This window comes from Phyllobates terribilis, unplaced genomic scaffold (assembly GCF_046119375.1).
Source record: "Phyllobates terribilis strain yellow unplaced genomic scaffold, ASM4611937v1 Scaffold_3584__1_contigs__length_74827, whole genome shotgun sequence".
NCBI lineage: Eukaryota > Metazoa > Chordata > Amphibia > Anura > Dendrobatidae > Phyllobates > Phyllobates terribilis.
In genome coordinates this window covers 15,572-40,480 of record NW_027366337.1, presented here as the reverse complement: position 1 = coordinate 40,480, position 24,909 = coordinate 15,572, and the positions used below count along the sequence as shown (strand labels likewise).

The following is a 24,909-nucleotide window of genomic DNA, read 5'->3' as shown; positions in this document are numbered from 1 at the left end:
CAGCAGCAGCAAGCCGAAAAGTGCAGGCATGTAAGGGATCTAGAGGTTGACAACATGTCTTCTTAACGGGAGTCCAGGAGCTCATCTCCACAAATGGACTTTTTAGGATCCTTGGGTGGCTCCGTAGTTTGAAACCAATTCTGGTTATCGCTTCTCGGCCTTTTGGCTAAGATCAAGTGTAGTATCTGTTCTTATCAGTTTAATATCTGATACGTCCCCTATCTGGGGACCATATATTAAATGGATTTTTAGAACAGGGAGATGGAAAAAGAGCTTGCTCTGTCCACTCCACGCATTGACCTGGTATTGCAGTATCTCCAGGACCGGTGCACCCCTTCTTTAATGCAGTTTCTAAAATCAGAAAGAATTGAATTCAATGTTTTTTGTTCATTTTGCTTGTTTGTCGGATTTTGGGATGGACTCTTTGGCTCTGCTTTTCTTCTCCTCATTGGATTTTTCATGTTCAAAGTTGCAGAAGCCAGATTACAAGCTCATTTTGGTTCAACTTCAGCAACTGTGCATTGCATTGCCATGTAATGTGATGCAATGCTATCTTTCTAGCTCTCCCTTTCTACTTCCTTTTGGATAAACAGACATATTAGGCAAGCATTTTGGAGCTTTCACCTAAATAACTACAGGTGGTGAGATAAGCTGCACAATATAATTGACCTTTCAGTATATTGTTGCACACACACCATCTATTTAGCAAATGCCCTTGTTATCAACAGCAGCCTTTTAAACTCACCCGAGCTAACAGGTATGTGCGCTGGTTACACTGCTGCGCTTAAAATTTCTTTTTTGGTTTGCTACAATGCCTTTTCTGAAACGTTGTCTCCTTCTGCTGGAACACTGACTTCTTTCATTTAATGCCTGCAGACTATAAAAGAGAACCCAACCCAAAAAGTTTGGTTGATTAGTCTGTGGCATTCTGTTAAACTGTTGCTTATGGCGGTCTCTGTGAGCTTCTCAGCGACATTCAGCCAGCCAGGTATCCTGCCTGCAGTAGATGGAATGTGGCAATGGAACGCTGGCTGCGCGTGTCATAATAGGCTCTGAGCCTTTATATACCTGTGCACAGCAGCAGCCACCTTCAGTCTGCTGCTGGACAGCCAGCAGCAGCAGCAGCAGCAGGAGAGGTATGTAATCAGGAGCCCTCCTGCTAAGGGTAGACAGCTGCTCGTTCCACCCCACCCCCCGCCTTAATTGGTTCTCCTCCCTTCCAACGGTGTTGAGGCGGGTGGGAACAGCAGGGGGTGAAGGTGCTGTGTTTAAAGAGGTGGAGTTATGCAGATCTAAAACGCGTGGATTGCAGCAGCAGCAAGCCGAAAAGTGCAGGCATGTAAGGGATCTAGAGGTTGACAACATGTCTTCTTAACGGGAGTCCAGGAGCTCATCTCCACAAATGGACTTTTTAGGATCCTTGGGTGGCTCCGTAGTTTGAAACCAATTCTGGTTATCGCTTCTCGGCCTTTTGGCTAAGATCAAGTGTAGTATCTGTTCTTATCAGTTTAATATCTGATACGTCCCCTATCTGGGGACCATATATTAAATGGATTTTTAGAACAGGGAGATGGAAAAAGAGCTTGCTCTGTCCACTCCACGCATTGACCTGGTATTGCAGTATCTCCAGGACCGGTGCACCCCTTCTTTAATGCAGTTTCTAAAATCAGAAAGAATTGAATTCAATGTTTTTTGTTCATTTTGCTTGTTTGTCGGATTTTGGGATGGACTCTTTGGCTCTGCTTTTCTTCTCCTCATTGGATTTTTCATGTTCAAAGTTGCAGAAGCCAGATTACAAGCTCATTTTGGTTCAACTTCAGCAACTGTGCATTGCATTGCCATGTAATGTGATGCAATGCTATCTTTCTAGCTCTCCCTTTCTACTTCCTTTTGGATAAACAGACATATTAGGCAAGCATTTTGGAGCTTTCACCTAAATAACTACAGGTGGTGAGATAAGCTGCACAATATAATTGACCTTTCAGTATATTGTTGCACACACACCATCTATTTAGCAAATGCCCTTGTTATCAACAGCAGCCTTTTAAACTCACCCGAGCTAACAGGTATGTGCGCTGGTTACACTGCTGCGCTTAAAATTTCTTTTTTGGTTTGCTACAATGCCTTTTCTGAAACGTTGTCTCCTTCTGCTGGAACACTGACTTCTTTCATTTAATGCCTGCAGACTATAAAAGAGAACCCAACCCAAAAAGTTTGGTTGATTAGTCTGTGGCATTCTGTTAAACTGTTGCTTATGGCGGTCTCTGTGAGCTTCTCAGCGACATTCAGCCAGCCAGGTATCCTGCCTGCAGTAGATGGAATGTGGCAATGGAACGCTGGCTGCGCGTGTCATAATAGGCTCTGAGCCTTTATATACCTGTGCACAGCAGCAGCCACCTTCAGTCTGCTGCTGGACAGCCAGCAGCAGCAGCAGCAGCAGGAGAGGTATGTAATCAGGAGCCCTCCTGCTAAGGGTAGACAGCTGCTCGTTCCACCCCACCCCCCGCCTTAATTGGTTCTCCTCCCTTCCAACGGTGTTGAGGCGGGTGGGAACAGCAGGGGGTGAAGGTGCTGTGTTTAAAGAGGTGGAGTTATGCAGATCTAAAACGCGTGGATTGCAGCAGCAGCAAGCCGAAAAGTGCAGGCATGTAAGGGATCTAGAGGTTGACAACATGTCTTCTTAACGGGAGTCCAGGAGCTCATCTCCACAAATGGACTTTTTAGGATCCTTGGGTGGCTCCGTAGTTTGAAACCAATTCTGGTTATCGCTTCTCGGCCTTTTGGCTAAGATCAAGTGTAGTATCTGTTCTTATCAGTTTAATATCTGATACGTCCCCTATCTGGGGACCATATATTAAATGGATTTTTAGAACAGGGAGATGGAAAAAGAGCTTGCTCTGTCCACTCCACGCATTGACCTGGTATTGCAGTATCTCCAGGACCGGTGCACCCCTTCTTTAATGCAGTTTCTAAAATCAGAAAGAATTGAATTCAATGTTTTTTGTTCATTTTGCTTGTTTGTCGGATTTTGGGATGGACTCTTTGGCTCTGCTTTTCTTCTCCTCATTGGATTTTTCATGTTCAAAGTTGCAGAAGCCAGATTACAAGCTCATTTTGGTTCAACTTCAGCAACTGTGCATTGCATTGCCATGTAATGTGATGCAATGCTATCTTTCTAGCTCTCCCTTTCTACTTCCTTTTGGATAAACAGACATATTAGGCAAGCATTTTGGAGCTTTCACCTAAATAACTACAGGTGGTGAGATAAGCTGCACAATATAATTGACCTTTCAGTATATTGTTGCACACACACCATCTATTTAGCAAATGCCCTTGTTATCAACAGCAGCCTTTTAAACTCACCCGAGCTAACAGGTATGTGCGCTGGTTACACTGCTGCGCTTAAAATTTCTTTTTTGGTTTGCTACAATGCCTTTTCTGAAACGTTGTCTCCTTCTGCTGGAACACTGACTTCTTTCATTTAATGCCTGCAGACTATAAAAGAGAACCCAACCCAAAAAGTTTGGTTGATTAGTCTGTGGCATTCTGTTAAACTGTTGCTTATGGCGGTCTCTGTGAGCTTCTCAGCGACATTCAGCCAGCCAGGTATCCTGCCTGCAGTAGATGGAATGTGGCAATGGAACGCTGGCTGCGCGTGTCATAATAGGCTCTGAGCCTTTATATACCTGTGCACAGCAGCAGCCACCTTCAGTCTGCTGCTGGACAGCCAGCAGCAGCAGCAGCAGCAGGAGAGGTATGTAATCAGGAGCCCTCCTGCTAAGGGTAGACAGCTGCTCGTTCCACCCCACCCCCCGCCTTAATTGGTTCTCCTCCCTTCCAACGGTGTTGAGGCGGGTGGGAACAGCAGGGGGTGAAGGTGCTGTGTTTAAAGAGGTGGAGTTATGCAGATCTAAAACGCGTGGATTGCAGCAGCAGCAAGCCGAAAAGTGCAGGCATGTAAGGGATCTAGAGGTTGACAACATGTCTTCTTAACGGGAGTCCAGGAGCTCATCTCCACAAATGGACTTTTTAGGATCCTTGGGTGGCTCCGTAGTTTGAAACCAATTCTGGTTATCGCTTCTCGGCCTTTTGGCTAAGATCAAGTGTAGTATCTGTTCTTATCAGTTTAATATCTGATACGTCCCCTATCTGGGGACCATATATTAAATGGATTTTTAGAACAGGGAGATGGAAAAAGAGCTTGCTCTGTCCACTCCACGCATTGACCTGGTATTGCAGTATCTCCAGGACCGGTGCACCCCTTCTTTAATGCAGTTTCTAAAATCAGAAAGAATTGAATTCAATGTTTTTTGTTCATTTGCTTGTTTGTCGGATTTTGGGATGGACTCTTTGGCTCTGCTTTTCTTCTCCTCATTGGATTTTTCATGTTCAAAGTTGCAGAAGCCAGATTACAAGCTCATTTTGGTTCAACTTCAGCAACTGTGCATTGCATTGCCATGTAATGTGATGCAATGCTATCTTTCTAGCTCTCCCTTTCTACTTCCTTTTGGATAAACAGACATATTAGGCAAGCATTTTGGAGCTTTCACCTAAATAACTACAGGTGGTGAGATAAGCTGCACAATATAATTGACCTTTCAGTATATTGTTGCACACACACCATCTATTTAGCAAATGCCTTGTTATCAACAGCAGCCTTTTAAACTCACCCGAGCTAACAGGTATGTGCGCTGGTTACACTGCTGCGCTTAAAATTTCTTTTTTGGTTTGCTACAATGCCTTTTCTGAAACGTTGTCTCCTTCTGCTGGAACACTGACTTCTTTCATTTAATGCCTGCAGACTATAAAAGAGAACCCAACCCAAAAAGTTTGGTTGATTAGTCTGTGGCATTCTGTTAAACTGTTGCTTATGGCGGTCTCTGTGAGCTTCTCAGCGACATTCAGCCAGCCAGGTATCCTGCCTGCAGTAGATGGAATGTGGCAATGGAACGCTGGCTGCGCGTGTCATAATAGGCTCTGAGCCTTTATATACCTGTGCACAGCAGCAGCCACCTTCAGTCTGCTGCTGGACAGCCAGCAGCAGCAGCAGCAGCAGGAGAGGTATGTAATCAGGAGCCCTCCTGCTAAGGGTAGACAGCTGCTCGTTCCACCCCACCCCCCGCCTTAATTGGTTCTCCTCCCTTCCAACGGTGTTGAGGCGGGTGGGAACAGCAGGGGGTGAAGGTGCTGTGTTTAAAGAGGTGGAGTTATGCAGATCTAAAACGCGTGGATTGCAGCAGCAGCAAGCCGAAAAGTGCAGGCATGTAAGGGATCTAGAGGTTGACAACATGTCTTCTTAACGGGAGTCCAGGAGCTCATCTCCACAAATGGACTTTTTAGGATCCTTGGGTGGCTCCGTAGTTTGAAACCAATTCTGGTTATCGCTTCTCGGCCTTTTGGCTAAGATCAAGTGTAGTATCTGTTCTTATCAGTTTAATATCTGATACGTCCCCTATCTGGGGACCATATATTAAATGGATTTTTAGAACAGGGAGATGGAAAAGAGCTTGCTCTGTCCACTCCACGCATTGACCTGGTATTGCAGTATCTCCAGGACCGGTGCACCCCTTCTTTAATGCAGTTTCTAAAATCAGAAAGAATTGAATCAATGTTTTTTGTTCATTTTGCTTGTTTGTCGGATTTGGGATGGACTCTTTGGCTCTGCTTTTCTTCTCCTCATTGGATTTTTCATGTTCAAAGTTGCAGAAGCCAGATTACAAGCTCATTTTGGTTCAACTTCAGCAACTGTGCATTGCATTGCCATGTAATGTGATGCAATGCTATCTTTCTAGCTCTCCCTTTCTACTTCCTTTTGGATAAACAGACATATTAGGCAAGCATTTTGGAGCTTTCACCTAAATAATACAGGTGGTGAGATAAGCTGCACAATATAATTGACCTTTCAGTATATTGTTGCACACACACCATCTATTTAGCAAATGCCCTTGTTATCAACAGCAGCCTTTTAAACTCACCCGAGCTAACAGGTATGTGCGCTGGTTACACTGCTGCGCTTAAATTTCTTTTTTGGTTTGCTACAATGCCTTTTCTGAAACGTTGTCTCCTTCTGCTGGAACACTGACTTCTTTCATTTAATGCCTGCAGACTATAAAAGAGAACCCAACCCAAAAAGTTTGGTTGATTAGTCTGTGGCATTCTGTTAAACAGTTGCTTATGGCGGTCTCTGTGAGCTTCTCAGCGACATTCAGCCAGCCAGGTATCCTGCCTGCAGTAGATGGAATGTGGCAATGGAACGCTGGCTGCGCGTGTCATAATAGGCTCTGAGCCTTTATATACCTGTGCACAGCAGCAGCCACCTTCAGTCTGCTGCTGGACAGCCAGCAGCAGCAGCAGCAGCAGGAGAGGTATGTAATCAGGAGCCCTCCTGCTAAGGGTAGACAGCTGCTCGTTCCACCCCACCCCCCGCCTTAATTGGTTCTCCTCCCTTCCAACGGTGTTGAGGCGGGTGGGAACAGCAGGGGGTGAAGGTGCTGTGTTTAAAGAGGTGGAGTTATGCAGATCTAAAACGCGTGGATTGCAGCAGCAGCAAAGCCGAAAAGTGCAGGCATGTAAGGGATCTAGAGGTTGACAACATGTCTTCTTAACGGGAGTCCAGGAGCTCATCTCCACAAATGGACTTTTTAGGATCCTTGGGTGGCTCCGTAGTTTGAAACCAATTCTGGTTATCGCTTCTCGGCCTTTTGGCTAAGATCAAGTGTAGTATCTGTTCTTATCAGTTTAATATCTGATACGTCCCCTATCTGGGGACCATATATTAAATGGATTTTTAGAACAGGGAGATGGAAAAAGAGCTTGCTCTGTCACTCCACGCATTGACCTGGTATTGCAGTATCTCCAGGACCGGTGCACCCCTTCTTTAATGCAGTTTCTAAAATCAGAAAGAATTGAATTCAATGTTTTTTGTTCATTTTGCTTGTTTGTCGGATTTTGGGATGGACTCTTTGGCTCTGCTTTTCTTCTCCTCATTGGATTTTCATGTTCAAAGTTGCAGAAGCCAGATTACAAGCTCATTTTGGTTCAACTTCAGCAACTGTGCATTGCATTGCCATGTAATGTGATGCAATGCTATCTTTCTAGCTCTCCCTTTCTACTTCCTTTTGGATAAACAGACATATTAGGCAAGCATTTTGGAGCTTTCACCTAAATAACTACAGGTGGTGAGATAAGCTGCACAATATAATTGACCTTTCAGTATATTGTTGCACACACACCATCTATTTAGCAAATGCCCTTGTTATCAACAGCAGCCTTTTAAACTCACCCGAGCTAACAGGTATGTGCGCTGGTTACACTGCTGCGCTTAAAATTCTTTTTTGGTTTGCTACAATGCCTTTTCTGAAACGTTGTCTCCTTCTGCTGGAACACTGACTTCTTTCATTTAATGCCTGCAGACTATAAAAGAGAACCCAACCCAAAAAGTTTGGTTGATTAGTCTGTGGCATTCTGTTAAACTGTTGCTTATGGCGGTCTCTGTGAGCTTCTCAGCGACATTCAGCCAGCCAGGTATCCTGCCTGCAGTAGATGGAATGTGGCAATGGAACGCTGGCTGCGCGTGTCATAATAGGCTCTGAGCCTTTATATACCTGTGCACAGCAGCAGCCACCTTCAGTCTGCTGCTGGACAGCCAGCAGCAGCAGCAGCAGCAGGGAGAGGTATGTAATCAGGAGCCCTCCTGCTAAGGGTAGACAGCTGCTCGTTCCACCCCACCCCCGCCTTAATTGGTTCTCCTCCCTTCCAACGGTGTTGAGGCGGGTGGGAACAGCAGGGGGTGAAGGTGCTGTGTTTAAAGAGGTGGAGTTATGCAGATCTAAAACGCGTGGATTGCAGCAGCAGCAAGCCGAAAAGTGCAGGCATGTAAGGGATCTAGAGGTTGACAACATGTCTTCTTAACGGGAGTCCAGGAGCTCATCTCCACAAATGGACTTTTTAGGATCCTTGGGTGGCTCCGTAGTTTGAAACCAATTCTGGTTATCGCTTCTCGGCCTTTTGGCTAAGATCAAGTGTAGTATCTGTTCTTATCAGTTAATATCTGATACGTCCCCTATCTGGGGACCATATATTAAATGGATTTTTAGAACAGGGAGATGGAAAAAGAGCTTGCTCTGTCCACTCCACGCATTGACCTGGTATTGCAGTATCTCCAGGACCGGTGCACCCCTTCTTTAATGCAGTTTCTAAAATCAGAAAGAATTGAATTCAATGTTTTTTGTTCATTTTGCTTGTTTGTCGGATTTTGGGGATGGACTCTTTGGCTCTGCTTTTCTTCTCCTCATTGGATTTTTCATGTTCAAAGTTGCAGAAGCCAGATTACAAGCTCATTTTGGTTCAACTTCAGCAACTGTGCATTGCATTGCCATGTAATGTGATGCAATGCTATCTTTCTAGCTCTCCTTTCTACTTCCTTTTGGATAAACAGACATATTAGGCAAGCATTTTGGAGCCTTTCACCTAAATAACTACAGGTGGTGAGATAAGCTGCACAATATAATTGACCTTTCAGTATATTGTTGCACACACACCATCTATTTAGCAAATGCCCTTGTTATCAACAGCAGCCTTTTAAACTCACCCGAGCTAACAGGTATGTGCGCTGGTTACACTGCTGCGCTTAAAATTTCTTTTTTGGTTTGCTACAATGCCTTTTCTGAAAACGTTGTCTCCTTCTGCTGGAACACTGACTTCTTTCATTTAATGCCTGCAGACTATAAAAGAGAACCCAACCCAAAAAGTTTGGTTGATTAGTCTGTGGCATTCTGTTAAACTGTTGCTTATGGCGGTCTCTGTGAGCTTCTCAGCGACATTCAGCCAGCCAGGTATCCTGCCTGCAGTAGATGGAATGTGGCAATGGAACGCTGGCTGCGCGTGTCATAATAGGCTCTGAGCCTTTATATACCTGTGCACAGCAGCAGCCACCTTCAGTCTGCTGCTGGACAGCCAGCAGCAGCAGCAGCAGCAGGAGAGGTATGTAATCAGGAGCCCTCCTGCTAAGGGTAGACAGCTGCTCGTTCCACCCCACCCCCCGCCTTAATTGGTTCTCCTCCCTTCCAACTGTGTTGAGGCGGGTGGGAACAGCAGGGGGTGAAGGTGCTGTGTTTAAAGAGGTGGAGTTATGCAGATCTAAAACGCGTGGATGCAGCAGCAGCAAGCCGAAAAGTGCAGGCATGTAAGGGATCTAGAGGTTGACAACATGTCTTCTTAACGGGAGTCCAGGAGCTCATCTCCACAAATGGACTTTTTAGGGATCCTTGGGTGGCTCCGTAGTTTGAAACCAATTCTGGTTATCGCTTCTCGGCCTTTTGGCTAAGATCAAGTGTAGTATCTGTTCTTATCAGTTAATATCTGATACGTCCCCTATCTGGGGACCATATATTAAATGGATTTTTAGAACAGGGAGATGGAAAAAGAGCTTGCTCTGTCCACTCCACGCATTGACCTGGTATTGCAGTATCTCCAGGACCGGTGCACCCCTTCTTTAATGCAGTTTCTAAAATCAGAAAGAATTGAATTCAATGTTTTTTGTTCATTTTGCTTGTTTGTCGGATTTTGGGATGGACTCTTTGGCTCTGCTTTTCTTCTCCTCATTGGATTTTTCATGTTCAAAGTTGCAGAAGCCAGATTACAAGCTCATTTTGGTTCAACTTCAGCAACTGTGCATTGCATTGCCATGTAATGTGATGCAATGCTATCTTTCTAGCTCTCCCTTTCTACTTCCTTTTGGATAAACAGACATATTAGGCAAGCATTTTGGAGCTTTCACCTAAATAACTACAGGTGGTGAGATAAGCTGCACAATATAATTGACCTTTCAGTATATTGTTGCACACACACCATCTATTTAGCAAATGCCCTTGTTATCAACAACAGCAGCCTTTTAAACTCACCCGAGCTAACAGGTATGTGCGCTGGTTACACTGCTGCGCTTAAAATTTCTTTTTTGGTTTGCTACAATGCCTTTTCTGAAACGTTGTCTCCTTCTGCTGGAACACTGACTTCTTTCATTTAATGCCTGCAGACTATAAAAGAGAACCCAACCCAAAAAGTTTGGTTGATTAGTCTGTGGCATTCTGTTAAACTGTTGCTTATGGCGGTCTCTGTGAGCTTCTCAGCGACATTCAGCCAGCCAGGTATCCTGCCTGCAGTAGATGGAATGTGGCAATGGAACGCTGGCTGCGCGTGTCATAATAGGCTCTGAGCCTTTATATACCTGTGCACAGCAGCAGCCACCTTCAGTCTGCTGCTGGACAGCCAGCAGCAGCAGCAGCAGCAGGAGAGGTATGTAATCAGGAGCCCTCCTGCTAAGGGTAGACAGCTGCTCGTTCCACCCCACCCCCCGCCTTAATTGGTTCTCCTCCCTTCCAACGGTGTTGAGGCGGGTGGGAACAGCAGGGGGTGAAGGTGCTGTGTTTAAAGAGGTGGAGTTATGCAGATCTAAAACGCGTGGATTGCAGCAGCAGCAAGCCGAAAAGTGCAGGCATGTAAGGGATCTAGAGGTTGACAACATGTCTTCTTAACGGGAGTCCAGGAGCTCATCTCCACAAATGGACTTTTTAGGATCCTTGGGTGGCTCCGTAGTTTGAAACCAATTCTGGTTATCGCTTCTCGGCCTTTTGGCTAAGATCAAGTGTAGTATCTGTTCTTATCAGTTTAATATCTGATACGTCCCCTATCTGGGGACCATATATTAAATGGATTTTTAGAACAGGGAGATGGAAAAAGAGCTTGCTCTGTCCACTCCACGCATTGACCTGGTATTGCAGTATCTCCAGGACCGGTGCACCCCTTCTTTAATGCAGTTTCTAAAATCAGAAAGAATTGAATTCAATGTTTTTTGTTCATTTTGCTTGTTTGTCGGATTTTGGGATGGACTCTTTGGCTCTGCTTTTCTTCTCCTCATTGGATTTTTCATGTTCAAAGTTGCAGAAGCCAGATTACAAGCTCATTTTGGTTCAACTTCAGCAACTGTGCATTGCATTGCCATGTAATGTGATGCAATGCTATCTTTCTAGCTCTCCCTTTCTACTTCCTTTTGGATAAACAGACATATTAGGCAAGCATTTTGGAGCTTTCACCTAAATAACTACAGGTGGTGAGATAAGCTGCACAATATAATTGACCTTTCAGTATATTGTTGCACACACACCATCTATTTAGCAAATGCCCTTGTTATCAACAGCAGCCTTTTAAACTCACCCGAGCTAACAGGTATGTGCGCTGGTTACACTGCTGCGCTTAAAATTTCTTTTTTGGTTTGCTACAATGCCTTTTCTGAAACGTTGTCTCCTTCTGCTGGAACACTGACTTCTTTCATTTAATGCCTGCAGACTATAAAAGAGAACCCAACCCAAAAAGTTTGGTTGATTAGTCTGTGGCATTCTGTTAAACTGTTGCTTATGGCGGTCTCTGTGAGCTTCTCAGCGACATTCAGCCAGCCAGGTATCCTGCCTGCAGTAGATGGAATGTGGCAATGGAACGCTGGCTGCGCGTGTCATAATAGGCTCTGAGCCTTTATATACCTGTGCACAGCAGCAGCCACCTTCAGTCTGCTGCTGGACAGCCAGCAGCAGCAGCAGCAGCAGGAGAGGTATGTAATCAGGAGCCCTCCTGCTAAGGGTAGACAGCTGCTCGTTCCACCCCACCCCCCGCCTTAATTGGTTCTCCTCCCTTCCAACGGTGTTGAGGCGGGTGGGAACAGCAGGGGGTGAAGGTGCTGTGTTTAAAGAGGTGGAGTTATGCAGATCTAAAACGCGTGGATTGCAGCAGCAGCAAGCCGAAAAGTGCAGGCATGTAAGGGATCTAGAGGTTGACAACATGTCTTCTTAACGGGAGTCCAGGAGCTCATCTCCACAAATGGACTTTTTAGGATCCTTGGGTGGCTCCGTAGTTTGAAACCAATTCTGGTTATCGCTTCTCGGCCTTTTGGCTAAGATCAAGTGTAGTATCTGTTCTTATCAGTTTAATATCTGATACGTCCCCTATCTGGGGACCATATATTAAATGGATTTTTAGAACAGGGAGATGGAAAAAGAGCTTGCTCTGTCCACTCCACGCATTGACCTGGTATTGCAGTATCTCCAGGACCGGTGCACCCCTTCTTTAATGCAGTTTCTAAAATCAGAAAGAATTGAATTCAATGTTTTTTGTTCATTTTGCTTGTTTGTCGGATTTTGGGATGGACTCTTTGGCTCTGCTTTTCTTCTCCTCATTGGATTTTTCATGTTCAAAGTTGCAGAAGCCAGATTACAAGCTCATTTTGGTTCAACTTCAGCAACTGTGCATTGCATTGCCATGTAATGTGATGCAATGCTATCTTTCTAGCTCTCCCTTTCTACTTCCTTTTGGATAAACAGACATATTAGGCAAGCATTTTGGAGCTTTCACCTAAATAACTACAGGTGGTGAGATAAGCTGCACAATATAATTGACCTTTCAGTATATTGTTGCACACACACCATCTATTTAGCAAATGCCCTTGTTATCAACAGCAGCCTTTTAAACTCACCCGAGCTAACAGGTATGTGCGCTGGTTACACTGCTGCGCTTAAAATTTCTTTTTTGGTTTGCTACAATGCCTTTTCTGAAACGTTGTCTCCTTCTGCTGGAACACTGACTTCTTTCATTTAATGCCTGCAGACTATAAAAGAGAACCCAACCCAAAAAGTTTGGTTGATTAGTCTGTGGCATTCTGTTAAACTGTTGCTTATGGCGGTCTCTGTGAGCTTCTCAGCGACATTCAGCCAGCCAGGTATCCTGCCTGCAGTAGATGGAATGTGGCAATGGAACGCTGGCTGCGCGTGTCATAATAGGCTCTGAGCCTTTATATACCTGTGCACAGCAGCAGCCACCTTCAGTCTGCTGCTGGACAGCCAGCAGCAGCAGCAGCAGCAGGAGAGGTATGTAATCAGGAGCCCTCCTGCTAAGGGTAGACAGCTGCTCGTTCCACCCCACCCCCCGCCTTAATTGGTTCTCCTCCCTTCCAACGGTGTTGAGGCGGGTGGGAACAGCAGGGGGTGAAGGTGCTGTGTTTAAAGAGGTGGAGTTATGCAGATCTAAAACGCGTGGATTGCAGCAGCAGCAAGCCGAAAAGTGCAGGCATGTAAGGGATCTAGAGGTTGACAACATGTCTTCTTAACGGGAGTCCAGGAGCTCATCTCCACAAATGGACTTTTTAGGATCCTTGGGTGGCTCCGTAGTTTGAAACCAATTCTGGTTATCGCTTCTCGGCCTTTTGGCTAAGATCAAGTGTAGTATCTGTTCTTATCAGTTTAATATCTGATACGTCCCCTATCTGGGGACCATATATTAAATGGATTTTTAGAACAGGGAGATGGAAAAAGAGCTTGCTCTGTCCACTCCACGCATTGACCTGGTATTGCAGTATCTCCAGGACCGGTGCACCCCTTCTTTAATGCAGTTTCTAAAATCAGAAAGAATTGAATTCAATGTTTTTTGTTCATTTTGCTTGTTTGTCGGATTTTGGGATGGACTCTTTGGCTCTGCTTTTCTTCTCCTCATTGGATTTTTCATGTTCAAAGTTGCAGAAGCCAGATTACAAGCTCATTTTGGTTCAACTTCAGCAACTGTGCATTGCATTGCCATGTAATGTGATGCAATGCTATCTTTCTAGCTCTCCCTTTCTACTTCCTTTTGGATAAACAGACATATTAGGCAAGCATTTTGGAGCTTTCACCTAAATAACTACAGGTGGTGAGATAAGCTGCACAATATAATTGACCTTTCAGTATATTGTTGCACACACACCATCTATTTAGCAAATGCCCTTGTTATCAACAGCAGCCTTTTAAACTCACCCGAGCTAACAGGTATGTGCGCTGGTTACACTGCTGCGCTTAAAATTTCTTTTTTGGTTTGCTACAATGCCTTTTCTGAAACGTTGTCTCCTTCTGCTGGAACACTGACTTCTTTCATTTAATGCCTGCAGACTATAAAAGAGAACCCAACCCAAAAAGTTTGGTTGATTAGTCTGTGGCATTCTGTTAAACTGTTGCTTATGGCGGTCTCTGTGAGCTTCTCAGCGACATTCAGCCAGCCAGGTATCCTGCCTGCAGTAGATGGAATGTGGCAATGGAACGCTGGCTGCGCGTGTCATAATAGGCTCTGAGCCTTTATATACCTGTGCACAGCAGCAGCCACCTTCAGTCTGCTGCTGGACAGCCAGCAGCAGCAGCAGCAGCAGGAGAGGTATGTAATCAGGAGCCCTCCTGCTAAGGGTAGACAGCTGCTCGTTCCACCCCACCCCCCGCCTTAATTGGTTCTCCTCCCTTCCAACGGTGTTGAGGCGGGTGGGAACAGCAGGGGGTGAAGGTGCTGTGTTTAAAGAGGTGGAGTTATGCAGATCTAAAACGCGTGGATTGCAGCAGCAGCAAGCCGAAAAGTGCAGGCATGTAAGGGATCTAGAGGTTGACAACATGTCTTCTTAACGGGAGTCCAGGAGCTCATCTCCACAAATGGACTTTTTAGGATCCTTGGGTGGCTCCGTAGTTTGAAACCAATTCTGGTTATCGCTTCTCGGCCTTTTGGCTAAGATCAAGTGTAGTATCTGTTCTTATCAGTTTAATATCTGATACGTCCCCTATCTGGGGACCATATATTAAATGGATTTTTAGAACAGGGAGATGGAAAAAGAGCTTGCTCTGTCCACTCCACGCATTGACCTGGTATTGCAGTATCTCCAGGACCGGTGCACCCCTTCTTTAATGCAGTTTCTAAAATCAGAAAGAATTGAATTCAATGTTTTTTGTTCATTTTGCTTGTTTGTCGGATTTTGGGATGGACTCTTTGGCTCTGCTTTTCTTCTCCTCATTGGATTTTTCATGTTCAAAGTTGCAGAAGCCAGATTACAAGCTCATTTTGGTTCAACTTCAGCAACTGTGCATTGCATTGCCATGTAATGTGATGCAATGCTATCTTTCTAGCTCTCCCTTTCTACTTCCTTTTGGATAAACAGACATATTAGGCAAGCATTTTGGAGCTTTCACCTAAATAACTACAGGTGGTGAGATAAGCTGCACAATATAATTGACCTTTCAGTATATTGTTGCACACACACCATCTATTTAGCAAATGCCCTTGTTATCAACAGCAGCCTTTTAAACTCACCCGAGCTAACAGGTATGTGCGCTGGTTACACTGCTGCGCTTAAAATTTCTTTTTTGGTTTGCTACAATGCCTTTTCTGAAACGTTGTCTCCTTCTGCTGGAACACTGACTTCTTTCATTTAATGCCTGCAGACTATAAAAGAGAACCCAACCCAAAAAGTTTGGTTGATTAGTCTGTGGCATTCTGTTAAACTGTTGCTTATGGCGGTCTCTGTGAGCTTCTCAGCGACATTCAGCCAGCCAGGTATCCTGCCTGCAGTAGATGGAATGTGGCAATGGAACGCTGGCTGCGCGTGTCATAATAGGCTCTGAGCCTTTATATACCTGTGCACAGCAGCAGCCACCTTCAGTCTGCTGCTGGACAGCCAGCAGCAGCAGCAGCAGCAGGAGAGGTATGTAATCAGGAGCCCTCCTGCTAAGGGTAGACAGCTGCTCGTTCCACCCCACCCCCCGCCTTAATTGGTTCTCCTCCCTTCCAACGGTGTTGAGGCGGGTGGGAACAGCAGGGGGTGAAGGTGCTGTGTTTAAAGAGGTGGAGTTATGCAGATCTAAAACGCGTGGATTGCAGCAGCAGCAAGCCGAAAAGTGCAGGCATGTAAGGGATCTAGAGGTTGACAACATGTCTTCTTAACGGGAGTCCAGGAGCTCATCTCCACAAATGGACTTTTTAGGATCCTTGGGTGGCTCCGTAGTTTGAAACCAATTCTGGTTATCGCTTCTCGGCCTTTTGGCTAAGATCAAGTGTAGTATCTGTTCTTATCAGTTTAATATCTGATACGTCCCCTATCTGGGGACCATATATTAAATGGATTTTTAGAACAGGGAGATGGAAAAAGAGCTTGCTCTGTCCACTCCACGCATTGACCTGGTATTGCAGTATCTCCAGGACCGGTGCACCCCTTCTTTAATGCAGTTTCTAAAATCAGAAAGAATTGAATTCAATGTTTTTTGTTCATTTTGCTTGTTTGTCGGATTTTGGGATGGACTCTTTGGCTCTGCTTTTCTTCTCCTCATTGGATTTTTCATGTTCAAAGTTGCAGAAGCCAGATTACAAGCTCATTTTGGTTCAACTTCAGCAACTGTGCATTGCATTGCCATGTAATGTGATGCAATGCTATCTTTCTAGCTCTCCCTTTCTACTTCCTTTTGGATAAACAGACATATTAGGCAAGCATTTTGGAGCTTTCACCTAAATAACTACAGGTGGTGAGATAAGCTGCACAATATAATTGACCTTTCAGTATATTGTTGCACACACACCATCTATTTAGCAAATGCCCTTGTTATCAACAGCAGCCTTTTAAACTCACCCGAGCTAACAGGTATGTGCGCTGGTTACACTGCTGCGCTTAAAATTTCTTTTTTGGTTTGCTACAATGCCTTTTCTGAAACGTTGTCTCCTTCTGCTGGAACACTGACTTCTTTCATTTAATGCCTGCAGACTATAAAAGAGAACCCAACCCAAAAAGTTTGGTTGATTAGTCTGTGGCATTCTGTTAAACTGTTGCTTATGGCGGTCTCTGTGAGCTTCTCAGCGACATTCAGCCAGCCAGGTATCCTGCCTGCAGTAGATGGAATGTGGCAATGGAACGCTGGCTGCGCGTGTCATAATAGGCTCTGAGCCTTTATATACCTGTGCACAGCAGCAGCCACCTTCAGTCTGCTGCTGGACAGCCAGCAGCAGCAGCAGCAGCAGGAGAGGTATGTAATCAGGAGCCCTCCTGCTAAGGGTAGACAGCTGCTCGTTCCACCCCACCCCCCGCCTTAATTGGTTCTCCTCCCTTCCAACGGTGTTGAGGCGGGTGGGAACAGCAGGGGGTGAAGGTGCTGTGTTTAAAGAGGTGGAGTTATGCAGATCTAAAACGCGTGGATTGCAGCAGCAGCAAGCCGAAAAGTGCAGGCATGTAAGGGATCTAGAGGTTGACAACATGTCTTCTTAACGGGAGTCCAGGAGCTCATCTCCACAAATGGACTTTTTAGGATCCTTGGGTGGCTCCGTAGTTTGAAACCAATTCTGGTTATCGCTTCTCGGCCTTTTGGCTAAGATCAAGTGTAGTATCTGTTCTTATCAGTTTAATATCTGATACGTCCCCTATCTGGGGACCATATATTAAATGGATTTTTAGAACAGGGAGATGGAAAAAGAGCTTGCTCTGTCCACTCCACGCATTGACCTGGTATTGCAGTATCTCCAGGACCGGTGCACCCCTTCTTTAATGCAGTTTCTAAAATCAGAAAGAATTGAATTCAATGTTTTTTGTTCATTTTGCTTGTTTGTCGGATTTTGGGATGGACTCTTTGGCTCTGCTTTTCTTCTCCTCATTGGATTTTTCATGTTCAAAGTTGCAGAAGCCAGATTACAAGCTCATTTTGGTTCAACTTCAGCAACTGTGCATTGCATTGCCATGTAATGTGATGCAATGCTATCTTTCTAGCTCTCCCTTTCTACTTCCTTTTGGATAAACAGACATATTAGGCAAGCATTTTGGAGCTTTCACCTAAATAACTACAGGTGGTGAGATAAGCTGCACAATATAATTGACCTTTCAGTATATTGTTGCACACACACCATCTATTTAGCAAATGCCCTTGTTATCAACAGCAGCCTTTTAAACTCACCCGAGCTAACAGGTATGTGCGCTGGTTACACTGCTGCGCTTAAAATTTCTTTTTTGGTTTGCTACAATGCCTTTTCTGAAACGTTGTCTTTCATTTAATGCCTGCAGACTATAAAAGAGAACCCAACCCAAAAAGTTTGGTTGATTAGTCTGTGGCATTCTGTTAAACTGTTGCTTATGGCGGTCTCTGTGAGCTTCTCAGCGACATTCAGCCAGCCAGGTATCCTGCCTGCAGTAGATGGAATGTGGCAATGGAACGCTGGCTGCGCGTGTCATAATAGGCTCTGAGCCTTTATATACCTGTGCACAGCAGCAGCCACCTTCAGTCTGCTGCTGGACAGCCAGCAGCAGCAGCAGCAGCAGGAGAGGTATGTAATCAGGAGCCCTCCTGCTAAGGGTAGACAGCTGCTCGTTCCACCCCACCCCCCGCCTTAATTGGTTCTCCTCCCTTCCAACGGTGTTGAGGCGGGTGGGAACAGCAGGGGGTGAAGGTGCTGTGTTTAAAGAGGTGGAGTTATGCAGATCTAAAACGCGTGGATTGCAGCAGCAGCAAGCCGAAAAGTGCAGGCATGTAAGGGATCTAGAGGTTGACAACATGTCTTCTTAACGGGAGTCCAGGAGCTCATCTCCACAAATGGACTTTTTAGGATCCTTGGGTGGCTCCGTAGTTTGAAACCAATTCTGGTTATCGCTTCTCGGCCTTTTGGCTAAGATCAAGTGTAGTATCTGTTCTTATCAGTTTAATATCTGATACGTCCCCTATCTGGGGACCATATATTAAATGGATTTTTAGAACAGGGAGATGGAAAAAGAGCTTGCTCTGTCCACTCCACGCATTGACCTGGTATTGCAGTATCTCCAGGACCGGTGCACCCCTTCTTTAATGCAGTTTCTAAAATCAGAAAGAATTGAATTCAATGTTTTTTGTTCATTTTGCTTGTTTGTCGGATTTTGGGATGGACTCTTTGGCTCTGCTTTTCTTCTCCTCATTGGATTTTTCATGTTCAAAGTTGCAGAAGCCAGATTACAAGCTCATTTTGGTTCAACTTCAGCAACTGTGCATTGCATTGCCATGTAATGTGATGCAATGCTATCTTTCTAGCTCTCCCTTTCTACTTCCTTTTGGATAAACAGACATATTAGGCAAGCATTTTGGAGCTTTCACCTAAATAACTACAGGTGGTGAGATAAGCTGCACAATATAATTGACCTTTCAGTATATTGTTGCACACACACCATCTATTTAGCAAATGCCCTTGTTATCAACAGCAGCCTTTTAAACTCACCCGAGCTAACAGGTATGTGCGCTGGTTACACTGCTGCGCTTAAAATTTCTTTTTTGGTTTGCTACAATGCCTTTTCTGAAACGTTGTCTCCTTCTGCTGGAACACTGACTTCTTTCATTTAATGCCTGCAGACTATAAAAGAGAACCCAACCCAAAAAGTTTGGTTGATTAGTCTGTGGCATTCTGTTAAACTGTTGCTTATGGCGGTCTCTGTGAGCTTCTCAGCGACATTCAGCCAGCCAGGTATCCTGCCTGCAGTAGATGGAATGTGGCAATGGAACGCTGGCTGCGCGTGTCATAATAGGCTCTGAGCCTTTATATACCTGTGCACAGCAGCAGCCACCTTCAGTCTGCTGCTGGACAGCCAGCAGCAGCAGCAGCAGGAGAGGTATGTAATCAGGAGCCCTCCTGCTAAGGGTAGACAGCTGCTCGTTCCACCCCACCCCCCGCCTTAATTGGTTCTCCTCCCTTCCAACGGTGTTGAGGCGGGTGGGAACAGCAGGGGGTGAAGGTGCTGTGTTTAAAGAGGTGGAGTTATGCAGATCTAAAACGCGTGGATTGCAGCAGCAGCAAGCCGAAAAGTGCAGGCATGTAAGGGATCTAGAGGTTGACAACATGTCTTCTTAACGGGAGTCCAGGAGCTCATCTCCACAAATGGACTTTTTAGGATCCTTGGGTGGCTCCGTAGTTTGAAACCAATTCTGGTTATCGCTTCTCGGCCTTTTGGCTAAGATCAAGTGTAGTATCTGTTCTTATCAGTTTAATATCTGATACGTCCCCTATCTGGGGACCATATATTAAATGGATTTTTAGAACAGGGAGATGGAAAAAGAGCTTGCTCTGTCCACTCCACGCATTGACCTGGTATTGCAGTATCTCCAGGACCGGTGCACCCCTTCTTTAATGCAGTTTCTAAAATCAGAAAGAATTGAATTCAATGTTTTTTGTTCATTTTGCTTGTTTGTCGGATTTTGGGATGGACTCTTTGGCTCTGCTTTTCTTCTCCTCATTGGATTTTTCATGTTCAAAGTTGCAGAAGCCAGATTACAAGCTCATTTTGGTTCAACTTCAGCAACTGTGCATTGCATTGCCATGTAATGTGATGCAATGCTATCTTTCTAGCTCTCCCTTTCTACTTCCTTTTGGATAAACAGACATATTAGGCAAGCATTTTGGAGCTTTCACCTAAATAACTACAGGTGGTGAGATAAGCTGCACAATATAATTGACCTTTCAGTATATTGTTGCACACACACCATCTATTTAGCAAATGCCCTTGTTATCAACAGCAGCCTTTTAAACTCACCCGAGCTAACAGGTATGTGCGCTGGTTACACTGCTGCGCTTAAAATTTCTTTTTTGGTTTGCTACAATGCCTTTTCTGAAACGTTGTCTCCTTCTGCTGGAACACTGACTTCTTTCATTTAATGCCTGCAGACTATAAAAGAGAACCCAACCCAAAAAGTTTGGTTGATTAGTCTGTGGCATTCTGTTAAACTGTTGCTTATGGCGGTCTCTGTGAGCTTCTCAGCGACATTCAGCCAGCCAGGTATCCTGCCTGCAGTAGATGGAATGTGGCAATGGAACGCTGGCTGCGCGTGTCATAATAGGCTCTGAGCCTTTATATACCTGTGCACAGCAGCAGCCACCTTCAGTCTGCTGCTGGACAGCCAGCAGCAGCAGCAGCAGGAGAGGTATGTAATCAGGAGCCCTCCTGCTAAGGGTAGACAGCTGCTCGTTCCACCCCACCCCCCGCCTTAATTGGTTCTCCTCCCTTCCAACGGTGTTGAGGCGGGTGGGAACAGCAGGGGGTGAAGGTGCTGTGTTTAAAGAGGTGGAGTTATGCAGATCTAAAACGCGTGGATTGCAGCAGCAGCAAGCCGAAAAGTGCAGGCATGTAAGGGATCTAGAGGTTGACAACATGTCTTCTTAACGGGAGTCCAGGAGCTCATCTCCACAAATGGACTTTTTAGGATCCTTGGGTGGCTCCGTAGTTTGAAACCAATTCTGGTTATCGCTTCTCGGCCTTTTGGCTAAGATCAAGTGTAGTATCTTTCGAAAAGGCGGTTTTGGATGTTGGCCGCCCTAGTAGATTGATACATTATGCACACTGGGGTTTAGGCGCTTGTTAGTATGCCAGGTGGCTAATATAGTCATCTGGTGGAAAGCATGGCCACCCCAGGATCGACGCCATTGGGCCGGGGAAGATCGAAAGCCCGAAGTGTGAAGTGCCCCAGGAGTGGTGACCCTGGGGTGCCTTAACTCACTGGGATTGGGAACCCCACTTGAGTTTATGGCACATTTGCACAAGCACTTCAAATTTTCTTTCTTCGCACACACCCTTATTCCGGGCCTTCTGGCCTTAGGATGGGGAATTTTTCAATTCCCGGTCGAAGGTCCGGGCAGTATTATACTGTGAAACCTTCACTATTTATTTAATTTCTTTGTCACTGTGTGTCCACTTATTCACGTGTGTCACGTCCTACTAGGATTTTGTCGGGATGCGGTTCCCTTACGGGTTCCTCTCTTGGCAGGTCTAGGGGGGGAGTGTGTGGCCATCAGGTTCCGCTCCCCCCTGAACCCCCCTGGCTCTCCTCTTTCGGGAGGAGAGCGTTGTTGGCTCCCCTCTTCCGGGAGGGGAGCACAGTCTTTGGCTCCCAGTGCCTTGCTCGGGTGAGAACTCGGGCAGGTGCTGGGGGTAAGATTGGGTCGCCTCTGGCTTCGGCTGGAGGTGGCTTTTTGTCCCTGTTCCTCGCTGTGGCCTTTTGGCTCGGAGGGACGGGGAATGGTTTGGGGGACCCTTCTCCTTTTGGAGAGGGTTTCAAGAAGACCAGCATCCTAGTGCACTTTTTTTGTGGCACTTGTCACTTTTTTAAGCGCACTCGGGTTTTGTACACGAATTCGGGCTTTCAAAAAAGAAATCTGTTCTTATCAGTTTAATATCTGATACGTCCCCTATCTGGGGACCATATATTAAATGGATTTTTAGAACAGGGAGATGGAAAAAGAGCTTGCTCTGTCCACTCCACGCATTGACCTGGTATTGCAGTATCTCCAGGACCGGTGCACCCATTCTTTAATGCAGTTTCTAAAATCAGAAAGAATTGAATTCAATGTTTTTTGTTCATTTTGCTTGTTTGTCGGATTTTGGGATGGACTCTTTGGCTCTGCTTTTCTTCTCCTCATTGGATTTTTCATGTTCAAAGTTGCAGAAGCCAGATTACAAGCTCATTTTGGTTCAACTTCAGCAACTGTGCATTGCATTGCCATGTAATGTGATGCAATGCTATCTTTCTAGCTCTCCCTTTCTACTTCCTTTTGGATAAACAGACATATTAGGCAAGCATTTTGGAGCTTTCACCTAAATAACTACAGGTGGTGAGATAAGCTGCACAATATAATTGACCTTTCAGTATATTGTTGCACACACACCATCTATTTAGCAAATGCCCTTGTTATCAACAGCAGCCTTTTAAACTCACCCGAGCTAACAGGTATGTGCGCTGGTTACACTGCTGCGCTTAAAATTTCTTTTTTGGTTTGCTACAATGCCTTTTCTGAAACGTTGTCTCCTTCTGCTGGAACACTGACTTCTTTCATTTAATGCCTGCAGACTATAAAAGAGAACCCAACCCAAAAAGTTTGGTTGATTAGTCTGTGGCATTCTGTTAAACTGTTGCTTATGGCGGTCTCTGTGAGCTTCTCAGCGACATTCAGCCAGCCAGGTATCCTGCCTGCAGTAGATGGAATGTGGCAATGGAACGCTGGCTGCGCGTGTCATAATAGGCTCTGAGCCTTTATATACCTGTGCACAGCAGCAGCCACCTTCAGTCTGCTGCTGGACAGCCAGCAGCAGCAGCAGCAGGAGAGGTATGTAATCAGGAGCCCTCCTGCTAAGGGTAGACAGCTGCTCGTTCCACCCCACCCCCCGCCTTAATTGGTTCTCCTCCCTTCCAACGGTGTTGAGGCGGGTGGGAACAGCAGGGGGTGAAGGTGCTGTGTTTAAAGAGGTGGAGTTATGCAGATCTAAAACGCGTGGATTGCAGCAGCAGCAAGCCGAAAAGTGCAGGCATGTAAGGGATCTAGAGGTTGACAACATGTCTTCTTAACGGGAGTCCAGGAGCTCATCTCCACAAATGGACTTTTTAGGATCCTTGGGTGGCTCCGTAGTTTGAAACCAATTCTGGTTATCGCTTCTCGGCCTTTTGGCTAAGATCAAGTGTAGTATCTGTTCTTATCAGTTTAATATCTGATACGTCCCCTATCTGGGGACCATATATTAAATGGATTTTTAGAACAGGGAGATGGAAAAAGAGCTTGCTCTGTCCACTCCACGCATTGACCTGGTATTGCAGTATCTCCAGGACCGGTGCACCCCTTCTTTAATGCAGTTTCTAAAATCAGAAAGAATTGAATTCAATGTTTTTTGTTCATTTTGCTTGTTTGTCGGATTTTGGGATGGACTCTTTGGCTCTGCTTTTCTTCTCCTCATTGGATTTTTCATGTTCAAAGTTGCAGAAGCCAGATTACAAGCTCATTTTGGTTCAACTTCAGCAACTGTGCATTGCATTGCCATGTAATGTGATGCAATGCTATCTTTCTAGCTCTCCCTTTCTACTTCCTTTTGGATAAACAGACATATTAGGCAAGCATTTTGGAGCTTTCACCTAAATAACTACAGGTGGTGAGATAAGCTGCACAATATAATTGACCTTTCAGTATATTGTTGCACACACACCATCTATTTAGCAAATGCCCTTGTTATCAACAGCAGCCTTTTAAACTCACCCGAGCTAACAGGTATGTGCGCTGGTTACACTGCTGCGCTTAAAATTTCTTTTTTGGTTTGCTACAATGCCTTTTCTGAAACATTGTCTCCTTCTGCTGGAACACTGACTTCTTTCATTTAATGCCTGCAGACTATAAAAGAGAACCCAACCCAAAAAGTTTGGTTGATTAGTCTGTGGCATTCTGTTAAACTGTTGCTTATGGCGGTCTCTGTGAGCTTCTCAGCGACATTCAGCCAGCCAGGTATCCTGCCTGCAGTAGATGGAATGTGGCAATGGAACGCTGGCTGCGCGTGTCATAATAGGCTCTGAGCCTTTATATACCTGTGCACAGCAGCAGCCACCTTCAGTCTGCTGCTGGACAGCCAGCAGCAGCAGCAGCAGGAGAGGTATGTAATCAGGAGCCCTCCTGCTAAGGGTAGACAGCTGCTCGTTCCACCCCACCCCCCGCCTTAATTGGTTCTCCTCCCTTCCAACGGTGTTGAGGCGGGTGGGAACAGCAGGGGGTGAAGGTGCTGTGTTTAAAGAGGTGGAGTTATGCAGATCTAAAACGCGTGGATTGCAGCAGCAGCAAGCCGAAAAGTGCAGGCATGTAAGGGATCTAGAGGTTGACAACATGTCTTCTTAACGGGAGTCCAGGAGCTCATCTCCACAAATGGACTTTTTAGGATCCTTGGGTGGCTCCGTAGTTTGAAACCAATTCTGGTTATCGCTTCTCGGCCTTTTGGCTAAGATCAAGTGTAGTATCTGTTCTTATCAGTTTAATATCTGATACGTCCCCTATCTGGGGACCATATATTAAATGGATTTTTAGAACAGGGAGATGGAAAAAGAGCTTGCTCTGTCCACTCCACGCATTGACCTGGTATTGCAGTATCTCCAGGACCGGTGCACCCCTTCTTTAATGCAGTTTCTAAAATCAGAAAGAATTGAATTCAATGTTTTTTGTTCATTTTGCTTGTTTGTCGGATTTTGGGATGGACTCTTTGGCTCTGCTTTTCTTCTCCTCATTGGATTTTTCATGTTCAAAGTTGCAGAAGCCAGATTACAAGCTCATTTTGGTTCAACTTCAGCAACTGTG

General features: G+C 45.3%; 18 non-coding genes and 2 pseudogenes across 18 annotated transcripts; all 20 read left to right on the top strand.

Annotated features, from left to right (window-relative positions):
- Positions 1-146: 146 nt before the first annotated feature.
- Positions 147-337, top strand: LOC141248120 (U2 spliceosomal RNA). Its single transcript, XR_012311378.1, has one exon. It is a non-coding gene; the product is annotated as a U2 spliceosomal RNA (small nuclear RNA).
- Positions 338-1,455: 1,118 nt separating this feature from the next.
- LOC141248118 (U2 spliceosomal RNA) lies at positions 1,456-1,646 on the top strand. Its single transcript, XR_012311376.1, has one exon. It is a non-coding gene; the product is annotated as a U2 spliceosomal RNA (small nuclear RNA).
- A 1,118-nt stretch (positions 1,647-2,764) lies between these two features.
- On the top strand, positions 2,765-2,955 carry LOC141248117 (U2 spliceosomal RNA). Its single transcript, XR_012311375.1, has one exon. It is a non-coding gene; the product is annotated as a U2 spliceosomal RNA (small nuclear RNA).
- A 1,118-nt stretch (positions 2,956-4,073) lies between these two features.
- Positions 4,074-4,264, top strand: LOC141248116 (U2 spliceosomal RNA). Its single transcript, XR_012311374.1, has one exon. It is a non-coding gene; the product is annotated as a U2 spliceosomal RNA (small nuclear RNA).
- Positions 4,265-5,380: 1,116 nt separating this feature from the next.
- On the top strand, positions 5,381-5,570 carry LOC141248090 (U2 spliceosomal RNA). The gene has a single exon (XR_012311350.1). It is a non-coding gene; the product is annotated as a U2 spliceosomal RNA (small nuclear RNA).
- Positions 5,571-6,685: 1,115 nt separating this feature from the next.
- Positions 6,686-6,875, top strand: LOC141248091 (U2 spliceosomal RNA). The gene has a single exon (XR_012311351.1). It is a non-coding gene; the product is annotated as a U2 spliceosomal RNA (small nuclear RNA).
- Positions 6,876-7,991: 1,116 nt separating this feature from the next.
- On the top strand, positions 7,992-8,181 carry LOC141248093 (U2 spliceosomal RNA). The gene has a single exon (XR_012311353.1). It is a non-coding gene; the product is annotated as a U2 spliceosomal RNA (small nuclear RNA).
- A 1,120-nt stretch (positions 8,182-9,301) lies between these two features.
- On the top strand, positions 9,302-9,491 carry LOC141248092 (U2 spliceosomal RNA). The gene has a single exon (XR_012311352.1). It is a non-coding gene; the product is annotated as a U2 spliceosomal RNA (small nuclear RNA).
- Positions 9,492-10,612: 1,121 nt separating this feature from the next.
- LOC141248115 (U2 spliceosomal RNA) lies at positions 10,613-10,803 on the top strand. The gene has a single exon (XR_012311373.1). It is a non-coding gene; the product is annotated as a U2 spliceosomal RNA (small nuclear RNA).
- Positions 10,804-11,921: 1,118 nt separating this feature from the next.
- Positions 11,922-12,112, top strand: LOC141248114 (U2 spliceosomal RNA). The gene has a single exon (XR_012311372.1). It is a non-coding gene; the product is annotated as a U2 spliceosomal RNA (small nuclear RNA).
- A 1,118-nt stretch (positions 12,113-13,230) lies between these two features.
- Positions 13,231-13,421, top strand: LOC141248113 (U2 spliceosomal RNA). The gene has a single exon (XR_012311371.1). It is a non-coding gene; the product is annotated as a U2 spliceosomal RNA (small nuclear RNA).
- Positions 13,422-14,539: 1,118 nt separating this feature from the next.
- Positions 14,540-14,730, top strand: LOC141248112 (U2 spliceosomal RNA). The gene has a single exon (XR_012311370.1). It is a non-coding gene; the product is annotated as a U2 spliceosomal RNA (small nuclear RNA).
- Positions 14,731-15,848: 1,118 nt separating this feature from the next.
- On the top strand, positions 15,849-16,039 carry LOC141248111 (U2 spliceosomal RNA). The gene has a single exon (XR_012311369.1). It is a non-coding gene; the product is annotated as a U2 spliceosomal RNA (small nuclear RNA).
- Positions 16,040-17,157: 1,118 nt separating this feature from the next.
- On the top strand, positions 17,158-17,348 carry LOC141248110 (U2 spliceosomal RNA). Its single transcript, XR_012311368.1, has one exon. It is a non-coding gene; the product is annotated as a U2 spliceosomal RNA (small nuclear RNA).
- A 1,094-nt stretch (positions 17,349-18,442) lies between these two features.
- LOC141248109 (U2 spliceosomal RNA) lies at positions 18,443-18,633 on the top strand. The gene has a single exon (XR_012311367.1). It is a non-coding gene; the product is annotated as a U2 spliceosomal RNA (small nuclear RNA).
- Positions 18,634-19,748: 1,115 nt separating this feature from the next.
- LOC141248107 (U2 spliceosomal RNA) lies at positions 19,749-19,939 on the top strand. Its single transcript, XR_012311365.1, has one exon. It is a non-coding gene; the product is annotated as a U2 spliceosomal RNA (small nuclear RNA).
- A 1,115-nt stretch (positions 19,940-21,054) lies between these two features.
- Positions 21,055-21,146, top strand: LOC141248098 (U2 spliceosomal RNA; annotated as a pseudogene).
- Positions 21,147-21,936: 790 nt separating this feature from the next.
- Positions 21,937-22,115, top strand: LOC141248097 (U2 spliceosomal RNA; annotated as a pseudogene).
- Positions 22,116-23,230: 1,115 nt separating this feature from the next.
- On the top strand, positions 23,231-23,421 carry LOC141248106 (U2 spliceosomal RNA). The gene has a single exon (XR_012311364.1). It is a non-coding gene; the product is annotated as a U2 spliceosomal RNA (small nuclear RNA).
- Positions 23,422-24,536: 1,115 nt separating this feature from the next.
- On the top strand, positions 24,537-24,727 carry LOC141248105 (U2 spliceosomal RNA). Its single transcript, XR_012311363.1, has one exon. It is a non-coding gene; the product is annotated as a U2 spliceosomal RNA (small nuclear RNA).
- The last annotated feature ends 182 nt before the right edge of the window (positions 24,728-24,909 follow it).